Source organism: Erithacus rubecula (genome assembly GCF_903797595.1).
Source record: "Erithacus rubecula genome assembly, chromosome: 4".
NCBI classification, from domain to species: Eukaryota; Metazoa; Chordata; class Aves; order Passeriformes; family Muscicapidae; genus Erithacus; species Erithacus rubecula.
This window is the reverse complement of record NC_136686.1, coordinates 10,689,069-10,707,642: the sequence shown is the minus strand read 5'-3', so window position 1 is coordinate 10,707,642 and position 18,574 is coordinate 10,689,069. Positions and strand designations below refer to the sequence as shown.

Here is an 18,574-nt window from a genome sequence, read left to right as displayed (position 1 = left end):
ATGTACAAAACCATAAAAAAACCCCCATGAAATTCTATCTAAACACAAGAAAGAAAAAGAAGTTTGTTCTTTCAAGGGTAGTCAAAAAATGAAAGCAAGCTTCCCAGAGAGGTTGTGGAGAGATTGTGCCTAGGACAAGACTTGACATAGTTGTGGTTAGCCTGGCTTAGATGACCCTGCTTAAGCAGGGAATCCCAAACGTCCCTTCCAACTCAGAGATTCTGTGATATGCGCTTAAAAAGAAAACAGTCACCCCTGAATTGGTCCTTGCTTTGCACTTCTCTTACAGTATACACAGATAGAGTGCAACATGGCATCTGCTTGGTAGTGTTATTCTGCAATTTAGATTGGTTTTGCCTTCCTCTATCACATCCTCTGGCATTGCTGCACTCTTGGTCAGAATTTTTATGTCACCTCCTAATGCCCCGTCGTACTTGCACTGTTTTTTCCAAGTATTTTTAACCAAGGCACTGTCTGATCCAAATTTTGTTTCAGAAAAGCTGCATAAAATGTGATCTTACCAAATACATAATGCTGTGGTATTTCAGTGACTTAGGAGGAGTCAGTCTTGCTCCTAATAGATAGTCAGGTACATGAGCTGAAATAGATTTCTTGGCGAGCTTGACAAGACATCTTTTTCTGAGGAAGGTAATGTCATCTTTGGTATGTGGAAAATATGTTATTTTCTTAGGGTAAAATAAATGCCTTCAGAATAACAGGCTGATTTGTTTTCTCAGGTCAAAGCTATGAGCACATTCAGTAACTTCCTCTTCTTTTCCTGCACTTATGATAAGCTTAGCATAGTCCCACTGGCATGTGCTTTCTTATTAGAGGTGAGAAGGAAAACAAAGAAAGGAGGTGAATTTGGTATTTTTGCATTTCTCCTATCATCAAGAGTAGTGTCTTCTGGTTTGGTTAAAGAACTATGCATCGATTTTGCTCTTTAGCAAAATGTCACTTTGATCTCAGCACTGTGCCAAGTGGCTTTAAGGAGGTGTTAAATAGGAATGATAAATAAAGCAATTTAAAGTATATTTGGTCAAAATTCTTCATCACAGATATCTATAATTTCACTTCCTATGCATCCTTGTAACTAAAATCCACTGGGAACACGTTCATGGCTAACCTAATCAAATCTGCTTTCTCTTAGCGTCATTTTGGTAACAGATGTGGTCCAGAGACTGAACTTTGCATATTGTGTATTGGAATTGAGATGTTTCAGCTTAATTCAATGAATGTTAGCAACAGTTAACTAACTGCAAAAAAACATACCCCCAAATTGTAAGGAAATAAAGTTACTATTTATGGTTCTACATTTTTATCATTTTTGACCTGGACCATCTTGGCATTGTTCATATTTTGAAAGAGAAGGTGATGCCATTTGACTTTAATTTTGTTTTTTTGAAATCCAGTTCTTCTAAATCTTGCTGGTTAGAAAAAAAGGCAGTGTATGTATTTGAAGACAGAAATTTTTGTTGAATAGGCTCAGGTGATAACTTATTTTTTCACAACTGCAGCATTTGAAAAAACAAGTTTAAAAATTCATGTAGCATTGCTCCAGGGTGAGGTAAATTATATATCCATCGCTTTAGCACTTACCCTTTTCTCATTGACCTTGATAGCAATTACAGAGGCTGTATTTCTCTATAGTAATCTGAATTCTGAGCAGTTTATCCACTATAAGAGACAAAGGCCCCTACATGCACACAGCTGTGACTTTTTGGAGCAAAACTTTCTGTGGCCGTTGCAAATAAAACCAGTTTTCATTTATATTGAGCTCTTCCAAGCCTCATGAAAGAAAATGCCAAAGCCGAGTTTGAATGTTTTTGTTTTGTCTTTTAACACCACGAATGTGAATCCTGTTGAAGGCTCACAGTTTTATTTTGTAGATATTAGAGAGCCTTGGGGTTGGGCATTTTTAGGGATTTTTTAAAGTTAGCATGTAGGAGTAACTGCATTCTGTCATGTGCCGTGTGAGAAAGGTGAAACAGGTAGACAGGTCATGGTGTGACTGGGCAGAGTATTCCTACAGGGAATATGAGTACCCAGCCACTCTGGGTGTTACATGGCTGCTTTTGGGCAAGTCTGGGGGTAGCTTGGGAAATGTTTCCTTCATGCTTAGATACTGTAAAACAAAGGCAGGACCAGCCAGGTTTCTGTGTGTTAGCTATGTATCCATTTTGTGCTGCTGAACATGCTTTTGTATATACAGGTGGCTTTAACTGTTAATAATCTGATTAACTGATTTAACTGTCCAATAAACTGATACCAGTGCCCCAAACTCAGTAATTAAACAGGCCACATAAATAGCCTCTTATTAAGCTATCTTGCAGTACTATGTTTTTGATAATATTCATTCTCTCCTTTCACTTTTCCCTGTATCACATTTGAAGTAACTTCCTTAATTTTGTGTTTTTCACACTTAAAATATGAGGAAATGGTGACAAGGTTTACAGAGGATTCTTGAAGGTCATTTTTGTGGAATTATAGTGATGGATTGTTTTGAGTGCCAGAGCAAGACTTCTCTTTAGATCAGGTGAAAACAAGTAGAATTTAACTTTTCCTTTATCTTTTATAATCAGAGCTGCCCAGTGCAGTTTTCATGGCAGCAGGGTGAACCAGTAGTGGTTTGTTTTTTTTACAGTGTGGTGTTTCTTCAGTGTAGAAGTAGAAACTCAAAATGCATGAAGAGGACTTCCTTCCCTTTCTTTTGAGGCCTTTGTGCAGTTTATTCTTGACAAAACTCCAGGCTTTTTCTTCCAAATGGTTTGCATTCTGTAGGCACTTCTCTGAGACCCTTGGGAGATATTTGAGAATTCTAGCAAAAGGCTTTTGGGTAGTATTGAATATCTTTCACCTGTCCTTTGCACAAGTCAGGATTTTTTCTATAATTGCTTTCAACAATTCCTTTACACTTTGTTTTTTAGTAAAAAAACAAATAAGAGAAATGAGAAATGAGCTAGGCTTTTTTGTCCTGGAGAAGAGACAAATGAGAGACGATCTTATGAATGCATAAAAGTATCTGAAAAGTGGGTGTCAAGAGGATGGGACCAGATTCTCTTCAGCCTCAAGACAGGACAAGGAGCAGTGGGCATATAAACTGAAATGTGAGATGTTGCATCTGAATATGAGCTGTCAACTGACTCAAGGTTTTTCTTTTCAGATTTATACAGCTTGTGTAGCATGAGCAACCTAGAATGGATTTCTGCTGATATGTCTTTGTTTGTATCACATGGATATCAGAGGGGGGTGTTTGCCATTTACAAAGTGTTTTTGCTTGACAGGTTAAACTATAATAGCTGTTAACTTTAGGATTTTCTTTTGTGTTGACCTACCTAGGAAATATAATTTATTTTCTTTAATTAAAAATAAGTGAAATGTAAGCTAACACTTTCTAATTAACTTTGTGGTGGAGAATGGCTGCAAGTGGCAATGAAAGATTCTTAGAGACTTTCAGGAGAGTGAAAATGTATTCTACAACTCCTGTTTGGTATGGTTTGGCATCCAGAAGAGAGAATTAGTCTCCTGCATTTTAGTAGTTCACACTGAAAAGAACTCATTATCCTGCAAATATCTCAGTGGTCTGTACAAAGTTAATACAGGGCATGTATTTTTTATTACTTATAATAATACAAGTATTTACAGAGGATTTCATTCAGATGTAGTATCATTTTAGCATTAACAGTTAAGTTCTTCTTATATAAGATCAATATTTAAGAATTGGATTTAGATATTTAATTTTGCAAGACACATATCTTTACCAAATATAAAAATATTCCTTCAGTGTGTATTTTTCACCTGTAAATTGACTACAAGTTCATTGTCCCTTGGAAGGTAAAGTAACACCTTTACTTGGGTTCACAGGTGAGGTCTAAGTGCTTTTTGACGATTCAAGTGTGTCTTCTGCAATCAAAACATTTTGATTTAGAGCTTGAATTCAGTAAAATAAGTAAAAAAGCTTCAAGCAAATTCAGCAATCTTAAGTGTTCACCCCATAAATTCGAGTAGTCTTCCATTGTTTTTATTTAAAATTATTTAAATATTGGTTGCATATTGTTTAAATTTCCAGGATTTTGAGGCCCAAGTTAAACAGTGACCACTATGTTCAGCAGCAGAGGAAGGAAGGTGTTTGTAGCAAATGGGTTCTGTGGCTGTCTTGAGCAGATTGTCCAGGCCCCAGCCAGTGCCTTTCATTCCACTCCATTGTCTGAGAACATCTCTGACTTTGGATCTGAAAGTTTGCCACCACAGATAAATTTTGTGGCAATAGCTTTTCATCTCCTAGGTCAGGATTAAAGTGTAATGCGTAGTATAATTATAATACATAGCAGGCTTTTTCAAATTCTGTGTTTTTGTATTTAGGACTGTTTTTCTTTTTAAATAACTACTTTCAACATATCTTCATTTTAAAACATCTTTAATTTGCTCTAATCTTTAGAGAGAATTATGATTTTTTGCAACAACTGCTCATTAAATATTTAACCTCACTTGATAATGCATAACAAAAAGTTATTTTTAGTTTAAATATCATAGTTACAGAACCCCAAATTTATTATTGCTTTTGAAGCATATTTTGCTTGTCTATTTGTATGGGATTATTTTCCCTTCCATGACAGATGGATATATTGGCTAGAAACTCTTTATTGAGTATTATACAAAAATACATGGCAACATGCAGTGCCAGGGTGATAGATGGTGTTTGGCAGGATGCTTCAGTCACACGGAGGCTTCATTCCTGTTCCCAGATCTCACTGTTGCACTGGACAGGCCTGGGGCAGGTCTGCAGCCTCCTGCCCTTCCTGCCATGGAACAGCCCGTGACAAAGAGCCCTTAGGGGCAGGTGATTGCAGGGTGATAGGGAAAAGGCTCTTTGTGTTCAAACATTGCAGATGTGGATGCTGATGGTAGTTTTTGCTGTTTGCTTGTGTATCTTAGGCCATGAATGAGGACTGGTCAGTGCCATGTGAATGCCCGGAAGCTGTGCCTGGATTTCACCGTGATGACAGGTACGTTCCTTATCCCACACATCTGTCTCAGAGCCTCTTGTCCCCTTAGAGCAGGGGCAGTGTGACACCACCATTTCTGTCAGAAAGATGTGTCCAGCCCTTGCTGGATGTAGCAGTCCTGGAGCAGTGTTATCCAGGGCTTGTCCCTAACCTGACACTGAATGGCCTGTCCAAGAGTTGATGTGTAAACCTGCTTGTATGCAGAATATACTTGCTATAGTTTTATAATTTGGCTTTGGAAAGAGTTAATGACTTAGAAAGCTAGATGAGAACCTGAATTTTATTTAAAAAAATAATCTATTACAATTTAATTCAGTGGATACAGGAAATAAAAAAGGAGAGAAAGGTGCCTCAAACATTTGTTTTATTTGTAGAGAGAAAAGGCTCTGCAAATTCATGCAGATACAAATTTGAGCTAGCTGGAAGAATTGGCCAACATTCACACACATGCCTACAGACTTTTTCATTGCATTATTTTTTTCTTTTGCCATGAAATTCATGTCTTGTGCCTTTTCTCTAATTATGCATCAGCTTTTGATGGAGTGGCAGTGAAGTATTATCTCTTTTTTATTTTTCTATTTTTTTTAATGCTTCATTTAACAGAACTATTTTGCATGCAGTGTATTAAAAAATAGAATGTAATATAGCATTTTTGTCTTTCTTATGCTTTGTTTCCCTTGTAATGAAGATGTGAAACATCTTTTTCACAAACTACATTTTTCTCAGAACTTTTAAAGTCATGTTTCTCTCCTAGTTGATTTTTTCCCATGAATGTCCCTTTCTAAAATTATGTGCCTGAACAACTAACCAACAATTTTGATTATCATCCTAGAATATGTGCAGAGGTTGTGTTATAGACTCTCATACACCCTTTTGGTCTTCATTTTTAACCCAAATGAAGAGGATAAGATATTTTTAATGTTAAACCAGAATAAAGGATACATTAATTAATTAAACTTCACTCTCATTTTGTTAAAAAAATGGTCAGTTGCTTTCATAGTCCTAGAGCTCTGCAAAGAGTAATAATAGTAAAAACATATTTTCTGTATTTTTTAGTGTAAGATTTTTGAGAAAGGCTGGGTCTGGTGATCAGCAAGTCAGAGTTTGGAATCTGGCTACCCCAGATGCCTTTGGACTGGCTGTGGGTTTTCTCTGGGTCCTTGCAGTCGTGGAAAATCAGGAGAGCCATAGCAATAGCAACCTTCAGGTTCCTGTTGTGTAGTTTTAGTCCTCTGAGAGTTTGGTTCTTCCATGGGCCATCCTAAAGCAGGTACTGTCCATAGGCATAGTGAACTTGTCTTTGGAATGGCTGGCTCGGAATAGGTGCCTAAGTATAAAGGAGAATTTATGTGCTCAGCTTTGGCTGATCCACATAATGAATCCTACTTTCATAATTTTTAGGTTCAGACTCTCAGTTACACTTCCACTTGGTAGTTTTAATAACATGTAAATCTCAGTAAAATTGCTTGTACTTATATGATATAATCCAAAACTATGTTTTCTCTCCTATTTTTTTCTCTGTATTCTCATATTTTTCCTGGTTTATCCTAAGTCATTTTCCCCAGCTGGAAGAATAGCAGCAGTGCAAAATACAGATTTTGCTTGTACTTGAAATCTACATATATATGCTTATAAGATCAGGTAAATGTTTGGACATGTTTCACATTTCAAGAGTGCCTGGTTTCTGTGGTGATGGAATTCATATTGGTTGTATATCCATCTCAGTGGCATGTATTCAGCCTTGAAGTGGAGGCATCCCTTTTGTATTCCAAACTGTACTGCCATCCATGACTGATTTTTGAAGTATCCTTAGGGTGGTGTAGCATTTGCACTGGCAGTCACTGTCTGGTAGGAAGGATTTCTGGAAGGGCTCAGGTGGTCATAGACTGACTCCATTGTCAAGGATACTGTGCTGTTCTTAGTCCAGGAGAAGACCAAAGCCTTTTCCAAAAGCATGATGAGTGTTGTCTTGATGGATAAGTGATCCCCTGGATAATGAATTTGGTAATGATGGTTCCTATTGAATTGAGTAACTCAGGGCACTCTGAACCCTGAGGTCACAAAGTTGGGCTGTTTGGGATTCCAGCTCAGTAGCCAGGAATTGACATGGGTTTAGAATACACCACACACCTGTTTGCATTTGCCTGATTTTCATCATGTATTTCTGGAAGAGTTGCCATAACATCAAGAATTGTGAGAAGATGACAAGGTGATTAGAATTTCCAGCTAGCCTTCTCTTACTCTGTTTTCTTTTGAACTCATGCAATTGCTTGCATTGAGGTCAGCTGTTTTAAAGTACTTACAGGAACACAGTTTTTGGGTTATAAGAGTCTTTTGTATGCCTCTAAATGCCACTAACTCAATTACTTAGCATTAGATGGACAACATATACAGACATTACCAGGCTAGCTGACTAGAACACAGAAATGGATTAGCTCTTGTGACTGCAGAACAAATAATGTAACAACCAGACACTATTAATTACACATTTCAACACAAGAAATTTGAAGAGATGCAGCTAATGGGTTGCAAGACTGATTATTCGCTCAATAAACATATCAGAAATGTTGATACCTAGAGACCAGTGAACTGGTAAATTGAAGATGACCTGGTTTTTCCCAATCTCTGGTCATTCTCTCAGCCACATAAAATTTAATGGGCTGCTGCTGCTGCTGTTGGTAGGTTTTGCCTTTTTAGGACAAGTGCTGGTTTTCATTTGTTTGGTTTTTAGCAAGTCAAAAGAAAGACATGGTAAAGGCTTTTTTAAGCTGTTGATAGAGTACGATCATAAGCTGTGATATTGATCCTGTAATTGCTGGGAGATTCTCCCTCCTATTTACTCTATGTCACGTCATAGTGGCAGACTCAAAGAACTTCAAGAATTCTTTTGCAGCCAATGAGAAAATATTAAAATGTTAATAGTAGAAGGACTAGAATATTCATCTAAGAGGGATAGCTCTAAACTTTTATTATGTTTTTTCTTTGCTGTGCTTTTTCAGAAGTCTTTTCCAGTGTTTTTTGCCACTGTGTTCCTTTCTTCCTCCCCTGTTCTCACTCTCACATAACCTTCCCCTTCCTGAGGTGCTTTGTATTTTTCAGAACATTCATAATAATTTCCTTGTCTCATTCCTGTCTCTTTGCTTATATTCTTTTCCTGCTCCTGAGACCTTTGAACTCTTTATTTTATCAAAATTAGCTCCCTATTTTTTTTCCATTTCAAGTGAACTCCAAGCCATTCATCAGCTGAAGCCCACAGCTGTGTGCTCACCCACGGTCATTGGTGGCAAGTCTTGGGCTGGTGGAGGGACTTAGTAAAAAGCAAAAACTGGAACTTCTTTGTTGGAGAAGAAGGAATGTGAGAAAGGCCTCCTTTATGTTCTTTGTTCACTCAGGTGCTGCAGACTTCGTATTTTGACATCTTATTATTATTTTGACATCTTATCTGTGAAAAAGTTACCATGGACTGTTACCTTGACAGGCTAGGTAAACACATGGAGAAGAATTCAGCAGTTACCCAACTACTGTATTGTGATAGAGACCTTAATGAATATGAGAAAGGAATTTTCCTTGTTAAATGATAGAGATCTGTGAGTCCTCTCAGAATATGTATTGCATAAACTCCTGTAATACTTAACCAGTAAAAAAGGGAAACGTGGGGTAACATCTTCCCAACTGTTGTCTTTCAAAGCGTATCAGACAGTAAGCCTTATCCCAGACTAACTCATGGAAAAGCAGGAGCTGATTTAAAGTAAAAATCTAAGAGGCTATGTGTAGTGGCAGAAGATGTATTAGAATCTGCTGTAGCATACATTTATGAACTTAATGTGAATGAAATTGCAGGCTCAGAGTGAAGTCATGTATAGAAGGATGCATTAAAATAGTAGATGGCAAAAACAAAGGGTATGTTCATTATTCTGTCTTGCCTTGCAGTGTCAAAATTTCCTAAAGGGCCTGCCTGAACCTAAGCATAAAGGAGATAAATGACACCAACATTGGTTGCTTTACCCTTCAGTGTAGTTTTTTAAATGACTACATTTGTTAGCCAAGGGTTCTTATTTTTAGGTAAGTTACTTTGTGCTATTCTGAAAGCATTGTCCCTGTTGTTTAGGGAGTTCCAGCTAATTGCATTTTTTGCCATCTGTGTTGAGCTGTAAGCTTTGATAAATCTCTGTGTGTGATTTCCCTCCAGACATGGTGCACCTTCCTAGCAGTGCCTCACTGCACAGGAAAGGTTTTATGCAGCCAGATAATGATAGTTTATGTCCATTTTTGCCTGGTTTTTAACTTTGTTCTGTACTAGCTGAATGACTTCCATTAGCATTTTTGGGTTTGGTAAAAGTAAATTTCTTATCTGGGGCTTTAGAAAGAAGCTTCCAAGAGCTGCATTTTGATCAGCCTAGAAAAGTAAGAAGTTTAGTTGGGCTTCATACTGCATTACAGGTTCACAAGGTCTGAGGAGAAGAGTCCTTGTCAAAGAGTGCTTATCATAGGGAAAGGACTGACTGCTTCCATTTTTGTCATAATCTCTCTAAAAGAAGAAATTGCACCTAGATCTTGTGGACTGTGTGACTCTTGTGAGTCCATTAGGATAAAGTTCACAGTGAGCAAAGAAACGAAACACAATAGGAATTTTCAAAAGACAAAATTATGTTACTGGTGCCTCAGAGTGAGCACCTGTAAAGGTGCTGTCTTCAATGAATAGAACCTGTTGCATGCATTAGTCTTCATAGCAATGCTATTTCATGCTCTCATGAGTTTTTATCTTACATTAACACTCCCACCGAGTGAAAGGTGAACTCTGGAAAAGTCAGGGAAATGGACCACAGTACTAATCTGCACCAAAAATCTGGGTTTTTTCAGTGGGATTCCTTTCACTGCTAGGCCCAGTTTGATGCCACCACAGTAGAATCTTCCGGCTCTCTCCTGTTCCTAACCATCCATGTTTCAAAATGTGGTTTTAGGGAATGCTAAGTGTGCATTGCAGTCACATGTTATCTACATTTAATTGTAGAGAATTGCTGGCTGAAAGCCAGCTGCATAAATCTAAGTCTCAGTGGAGAAGATGTGACTATTTTATACCTCAAAGCAGAATTTCAGTTCTCTACATCAGATCTGCTATCTGATCTGTCTGGCTGTTGTTAGTTACTCACAGTTCTTTTGTGGAATCTGCACTTTATGGTGTACTGTGTTGAAGAAGGCATGTTTGACATGAAGTATCTTATACAGCAGCAGGGGAAAGAGGGAATTACATAATTTAGAATTTGCATAAATAATATTACTTAATAATTACTTTCTCTATTAGTAAATAAAGCACAGTTTTAAGAGCATGAGACTCTTTTTCTTGGAGCTGATCTTCATTCTTAATATCCTGCAGTATTTGTGGGCTTTGTCTCTCCAGGTAAGAGCTGGTTTTATAGGTTGCTGGAAAAGAAACCAGAGCTACCTCTTTTTGGCACTAACTCTTAAAGAAGTGCCACTTATTTTGCCAAACTTTTCCTTCCTGCCTGCTTGACCAGACAGACTGTGACTGAATGAAACCACCACAGCTGTAGAAAAAAAACTTTCTGATGACTAAATTATTGTATGGTATTCTTAAATAACTACTGAGCAACTCCACATCTGCTACACACCCCAAAGAATAAGGAGTTCAGGATGATGCCTGCCATGCCTGGTGTCCTGTCTGTCTCTGGTAGCAATATCCTGTGTGTACTGCCCCAGTGCCTTCTGTCACCAGCTGCCATTTCTGAGAATCGGTCTCACAGGGTTATTAGCTTGATTTAATGCTCAATTCAGCCACTGAATGGCCAGAATGGGAAATGAGAACAACATGGAACTTGTTCACAACCTTGAAGCTTCTTATGTATCTCTGGAATTGTGGCATTACAATGCCAGATCTCCATTTTGGTATTTCATTTCCATCTTTGCTGTCAATGCTCAGATCACAATGCTGGGACTAAATATCCCACCCTACTGCCCTCTCTGTGGGAACATGCAGGCTGGCAGAATTATACTTGTTTTCATGTTTAGCTGTAATTATCTTAAATGAATGTTTTGCTTAGTCTAAGACAAAGAACAATCAATTGCTGTCTTAGAAATGTCTCTGACAGTGAGACCCATGCACTGGCTGTCATCTTTCTTTGACAAGTTGTCAAGGAAAACTTGTGTCAGTCAGGGCTGCAGAGTGTATCTTTCTGCATCTTTCTTTTAAAATATGCTCACAGTGATGCAAACTGCATCCCAAATTCAGTATCATTTGGAGACAACCTAAAACCTAAGTTGTTTTCATACAAAGCCATGAAACTGTTGAGGTCTCCAGGTTGAGAATGGATATAAAGAAATGGTTTGGAAAGACATTTCCCCTTCATTTAGGATGTCAGTGAAAGTCTCCTGCCTCCAATTCTTGTCCATTCAGCAACTTCCAATGGCTGTCTGGGTTATTATGATTTTGACATGACCATGAAGGGTCGTCAGAGAAAAGTCAGACTTTCCCTCACACCTGGGGCCTGGAATTCCTGTTTCTTTTTATGCTGTGGTCTGTCTGCATGCTGTGTTTGTCATTCTCCCTCCTGTTTCTACACCTGCACTCTACAGCATTTCATCCATTAAACAGTCTGTGTGACTTGGAAAAGGAGAGATTGCTGTACCTTACACCTTTCCCCAGAGTATCCATCTGACTCAAATTGTAGTACTTGGGTGCAAAGCTAAGAGGCATTTTTATCACTGCCAGCTGAAACTCCCAGAAAAATGTAATATTCAACAATGAACAGTGTATAGTGAACAAATGAAGCAGACACCTCTGTCATCAGCAGCTCATTGTAGGAGCAATGGTGGTTTTTATAGTTCATGGAAAGTTGTTCATTTTATTCCTATCAGAAATTAAAAGCTTACTGAGTGTAAGACATCTTTGCTATTCTCAAAAACTCAATAAGCAAAAATATTTTCCATCATATCCTGCTCAGCATGATGGAAATATGCAGTATTCCAAGGTCTCTATGACCATTCAACACCTGTCTGAGACTCTGTGTGAAGTCTGCCTTGGCCAATCATGAAATAACTTTAGGTGGTTGCACACAGAAACTTAATGACAAAAAAGCAAGTACAGGAGCAATCCACAAAGTCCTCCCTCCCTCTGCACTGTGGAGGCTGTAGCAGAACAATAGCAGAATATTGTGAGTGCATCTGGGCACCCGCTGCCTGGCCACTGCTCTCCTGCTTTAAAGCTCATGTTCCAGGCTGGTTTCTGGAAATCCTGTGAGAGGGAAACGTGCTGTGTGACAGACAGACGTGTCCTTTTCAGTACAAGGGTAGATAAGGGGAACTGGAAAAATCATTTAACATCAAACTTCGTTGTTGTGATGTCTGCTTCACAGTTTGTGATGTTCTAAATCATGAAGCAGAAAGAAAAAATCAGACAGCTCTATGAGAGATTGCACAGACTTAGTCTGGCCTGTGTTTTATTCTTTACACACAATTCTCTGCCACATTTTGGTTGCTCCTGTTCAAGAGAATTTTTAAAAAAATTTTAGTCTGTCAGCACTGTCAGTTCAAAAACCAATCTAACAGTAAATCAAGGTGCTCTGTATTTGAGTGTTCTGCTGTCTTAGAGCCAGGAAGACTTCTCTCTGTCACTTCTCTTATCTTACAAAGAATATCCTGCTCCTTCTGGAGTGACTCCAGTCAAAAGGAGTCTCTGTACAGACTGACTTTGGTCAGGACTCTGTTGTCTGATCAAAAAATAGAGGTGCCAACTCAACTGAGCCCTGCTGATTTGCAGGTGATGGAAAAAGAGACATGCCAAGCAGGTAACAAGCGCAGCTGGGTTTTATACCTTCTAGAAACAAAATATCATCAGATAAAAATCTATGTAAAGGTGACTCATACAACACAGGGAGATGCTTTATGTCTTTGCTCTGAGCTCAGATACAGGTGGCGTGCAAGCAGATTTGTGTGACATGGCAGTGCTGGGTGGAGGCAGCAGTTTTGAGGCAGGAACGCCCAGGAGTTGTCTCCCTAAGGAAAAGGAGATCGTGTTTACCTGTGTGTACACGTAAACAGCAGAGCAAGTGCCCCTGCAGTGACTACATGCTTCAATAAGCCCTCTTCTCGTAGCAAGAGGGAGGCCTGCCCCAGTGTCATTGGGGCATTTGCCTTGGTACTTTCTCTAGCTCCTTAAGAGATTTCTCTCACACTTGGTATTCTCCTCTGGTAGTGTGAGTGATCCAGTAAATAAGAGGACTGGATGTCTTGCCTGTACTGTGATGCTCTTGGAGAGACAGGTGTTGGTTGCTGAGATGTGGCTTGAAGGAGATGATGATAGGAGTTGTGTCTGATGAGAAATCTAAAAGTGGACGTATGTAACTCCAGGTAAAAGTGTCAGGCTCTGAGGTCACCTGAAAGGTCTTGGCAATTAGGCTAATCCTTTAACATGTCCTAAGGCGCAGGCCAAGAATTGACCCAGATGGCCCTGCATGGGGCAGCAATATCTGTTTGTAAGGCTGTTTGTAAGCTGCAGAGGAAAGAGCTGGATAAATCAGAGGCATTGTTCCAGTGTTACCAGCTTGCAAAGTTTTGGAGAAAAAGGGTCTTGTCATGAGACCTAATGAAAAGTTCCCTAGGATAACAGTAGCTTTATGTCTTAGATGGGAATCCCTTTTACAAGGGCTTAGGTGGAATAGCCATGGAGCTTATCTTTTGGATAAGAGAACTGTTTTGAAAAGCTTAATATCCATAACACTTAAAAGGCACAGAAAAAAAAAGCTGTCGTAGTATCTCTCTCTGATGTTGTTTTCTTATCCAAACATGCACATCAAATAAAGCCCAAGTATTATGGTCTGACAACAGAAACCTGCAATGGCTGTCCTCTGTGAGAGCATTGCTTTTCTTTCTTACTAGCATTATTTTAATAGATTAGATTGTGATTGTGAAGTTCAAAAGAAGACACCTGCATATTTTAAATGGCTGTTGAAACTGATTGACCTGTAACTTGTTAATCTAAACTTAAACTGAATGGAAAAATCCTTATTCATTGGTAATAGGCATTCAGTATTAATGTTAGCTTTTATTCAATACTAAAAGGCAGCATTACATTATCTTGTTCATTTCAGTGTCTGGTTTGTGATGGAAGAAATCCAGCATGGTGCCTCCTTACCTCCACAGGGATCAGTTTGAAGTGCAGAGACTTAGCTTGCCCAGCAGAAGGGAGAATGTTGCCAGCTCTAGCAAGTGTGTGGCACCAAGGAGAACTGTGCACTGCAGCCAGTGGATTTTGTGTCATGGCACCTGGTGTAGCACAATAAGAGTTAGTTCACATAGGAAACTCAACTGTCATTTAGTCCAACTGATTCTTGTTTGATGACACTGAACATTCTATAGAAGCTATGAAGCAAACCAAAGTGGGAAACACGTGCTATCGATTTTATTTTTGAAGTGACATAAATATAGATCTGATATGATTTGTGAATGTACACTGTCCTGAAAAAGTAGAATAAGTATTAGCCTTATAATATTTCATTTTGATTTGGGAAGTTTGAAATATTAATGTTTCTAGGTTCATTTAAGGTACCCATTTGACAATTCCTCTCCATGCAGCACTGGCACTGAGAGCTGTTTTGCAAATGTTTCTAACCCATTTAATTCTACATAGCACCCAATTTTGTAGCTATATAGACATACTGTTTGTGGTGTGCAGCCTAATGCAGCTGACCATTTATTTTTAACTTCATATAAAGACAGAATATAAAAGGATTAAATAAGAAATATTTAACTGAGAGTGAAATGAAAGTAGATATTTGCTTGTCCTAGGCTGGAGCATTATGAGCTAGAAGTTCAGAATGAAATCAGAAACTATAATATAACAGAAGTAGTATGTGGTTAAGAGATAAAGGCCAGGAGCTAAACTGTCTGAATTACAGTATTTAATATACTGTCTTTTGGCATAGGTCCAATGCCTGTTATGTGTTTTGGTGCAAATTGTTCATACCTGTTCACTTTAAGTCTATTCCCTTCAGTTTTGGAATATTCTCCTCTTCTCCCATTTAGCTAAAGTTACACATAAGTACCAAATATGAAACTCAGGACAGCTGTAATGATGTTCCTCGTGATTCAAGAGATAGCAAAGCTTTCAAACACTGATGCCCAAGGCTAGAATTTGCAACTAAATTGCTAATTAGGTTAAGAGCTAAATACCAGTAGGTGCCTATCTGCATCCTTAGGCACCTAAGTGCCTTTAAAATATAGCCCCATAGCCACTCTTTTATTTGCAGAACAGCAATGATAATCATTCCTTACTTTGCAATTATCCTAGGAAGAGAAGACCATGAAGTGTCTCAGCAGCACTATAAAAGGGGCCAGAAATGAGAGGTTCCTTCCTGTCTCAATCTCTTTTGCTCCTGGTTAAGGCAGCCTGTCATGCTGACTTTCTGCTATCTGCGCTAAGGCTCTGCTCCTGGCAAAGCACCACTTCAGCTCGTTCAGGGTGTGACACATAGAGCAAGCCATAGTATCAAGGTTCGGGGCAGCTTATGGAAGGACCGTGCTGTATTTAGCTTTGCATGTTTTAAATGGTCAGTATTTCTTACTGTCTTATAAGCCACCATTTTTGCATGAGTTGAGGTGGAAAAATTACAAATCTAACTATTGCTCTAAACCAGCTGTGGATAGAGATGGGTTTGTACCGTGCTGGTTGTATGGACAGGCGTTGGGATCTCCTTATGCTCTTACTGATTCCATGACCCTGACTATGACCAGTACTGTGCTTCCTGTCCCATTCCTGTTTCGCTGTCCAGAGACACAGGTTCTGTGTGTTTAATCACTCTTGGCAGGGGGAAAACTGAGGAATATCTGCTTTTCAGTGGACTCTTTCAGAACCAGAAGGATCTAGCCCAGCAATTCACTTTATGAAAGAAGGAGTGCTTAAAGTGAAGCTAAATGGGTAATGTCACCTACACAAACAAAAAGTAAAAGTGTTTTAAAAAGAGGTCGTGAAGGATTTATAAATGTCTCCCTGTCCATGGCTCATATGGGAGCATTGGCTTTATAAAGAAAATACATTTAGATTGCAGATTTTTATGTTGACTGTATGAAACTAATAGGTTATTTTAAAGAGAAATGAAACTAAATTTTTCTTAGTATTCTGTTATAGATCTAGAAGTACTGTTTTTAAGATTTTATTTGCCTCAGATTAATTTTAGCATGATTTAATATGTGTCTGGAAACAGAATATTTTTAATAGCCCAGCTGAAAAGCAGTTGTGTTTAAACTATGGGAAATAAATTCTTTATCTTCCCTAGTCATGAGGTCTTTTTTTAAAAAATGTTATTTTGGTGATGCTACATTTAAGTTTTCAACATTTAATCAAACCATTTGAAGTTGGTTGTTAGGTCACTGGCCTTCTTTTATATATGGAAGGAACCAGTACAGGTTAAGATAACTTTATGAAAGATTTTGTAATTATTTTAATTACAACAGCTGTGTTATAAGTTGCAGTGAAGGGGTGGTGCACATTTCCTACGAATTCACATGCCCACATCTGCCTTTTAGAGCATCCTTCTGCACTTGAGTACTTTGATTATTACCATTAATAAAAAATCATATTCAAGATTTTTAAAACCTGATTTTAAACTTCAAAGTAGGAGTAAGTTTTTTCAAAGTTTTCCAGCAGCAGCTCTATAGTTGAAATAAATACAAAGATTTTTAGTTTGTGAGGTCCAAATGAAATTCATCATTAAAAAAAGAATACTATGTGAAAAGATGACCAAGATGACTATTGTCTTCCCATACACCCAGGTAGAAAACTATTTTCCAGTGATTTGCAGATTGAAAAGTATTTAGTACAGATGATGAACGTGAAAAGTAGGACGGGTTCCTGCATGACAGGCTCTGCCTTTGAAATATGAGATGACAGATCATTTTGTTAAACTGATTAGCTGGCAAAACCTAGGAAATAAGTTTAAAAGGGCATATAAAAAATGCAACCTAGAAGTTAGCCAAGTAGGTTCCTAACTGGGGGGCTTTGAGAAAGGGGGGTAGGTAGGTGCAGTAGGACTTGAGAGATGATGATATTATTCCCAAGCACTGAAATGGGAGACAGCAGTGGAGGGTTGGAGCTGAGGTGAAAATAAGAAAAGAAACCTCTTTTTTATATTATTATTATTATTTTTAATAAGGATTTAAAAAATACTCTAATGTTTTTATGTCCTTAATTTGCATTATATAGTACGTGACCTACTCTGTCATAGTAGATACTTTGTCAGAAGAGTTACCTGGAAAAAGAACACTTTTATTTTAAACATAATAATTAATTGGAAGTGCGGAGAAGCTCCTAAATAAGGACATACAGGAATGAAAGAGATTAATTATATGACACAATATAGGATATAAATAAGGACAGACATAATAAAAAAATACATAAATTATTAGTGGTGTACAGAAGGTGAACTGCGAGGGTTTTTTCGCTTTCTTCAGTATAAGAATTTAGCAAAATTCCCAATGCAGTGAAATCTTACAAAGAAAAAAAAAATTTCCTTTCAAACAATGTCTGCACATTACCTAAAGATGTTAATAAAGTCAGTGTTCAGGGAATATTGTTGAAGCACAGTTTAGAAAATGCAGGTGACTGGTGGTTCACTGGTGTTTGGTGCCTTTGCTCAGTTTTCTGCAGCTCAGGATATGTCTCCTCATGCTTAACTATGTAGTTACTTGAGCAAACAAAGGAAACCACACGAGACACGTGCAGTATAAGGGCTCTCTACTGCAAGTTTAGATCAGATTTAAAATCTCAAGGAATAAATCTCATTATAGTAGACTGTCACTTGTTTACATACTGCTTTTGCTCCAGAGTGCCGGGTGTCCCATTTGGAGGTGACTCCAGCGGTGCTGCCCCTGGGTGCCAAGGTGGCAAGGGCAGTGGCCATCTCTGACTGAGGGCTATGAGGCAAGGCTGTGGCCAGTCCAAGGGATGATGTGGCTCTGGACCATCCTGCTGTGCCCATGGCAGAAGGGAGAGCAGGGCTCATGCCCCGTTCCCTGTGCAGCTGCACATGGCTAGATGGAAGCCTTTGGATGCATCATATGGCTATGCATCCATTCATTCAGACTCTGAGCTGCTTCCAGGGCTGGATTCTGGGAGAAGTTTGGCCCTTCTGTTTTCACATTCAGTGTTTCACAGCAAGTTCAGCTTTGGCTAATTTCAGGCCTCTAAAATATGGCTGGAGTTTGGCAACGACCCTGAAAATCCCTGTCTGCCTGCTCTCTGCTCGGCTCTGTGTTGCATGAGCCTGACCGGTTCCACCCCACCTCTGAGTCTGCACATGAGCTTGGGTCTTATTCTCACTAAACAGAGGGGAACCGGGCTTAAAGTAACAATTTCCAGAAAGATAGGTCAGAATCAGGGTCAGGGGCAGCCTTCATGTAAATGACTACAGCTCCATCAATTCCAGCGAGAAAGTGCCTCTCCTGAGTGGATCCCCTCATTTTGCTGTGATGTTAGGCACATTTGCTATGATCTCTCTTTCTCCCCAGAGAGGGTTTTCCCACACATACACATATGTGTGTTCACATAAATAAAATTA

At 38.7% G+C, this 18,574-nt stretch overlaps 1 long non-coding RNA gene across 1 annotated transcript in view; it reads left to right on the top strand.

The window, feature by feature from the left end:
- The window catches only part of LOC306801738, a 72,184-nt gene that overhangs the window by 28,286 nt on the left and 25,324 nt on the right, over positions 1–18,574 (top strand). Inside the window, exon 2 of the long non-coding RNA XR_013774179.1 lies at positions 4,936–5,010. This is a non-coding gene — a long non-coding RNA (uncharacterized lncRNA). The remainder of the gene's footprint in view (positions 1–4,935; positions 5,011–18,574) is intronic.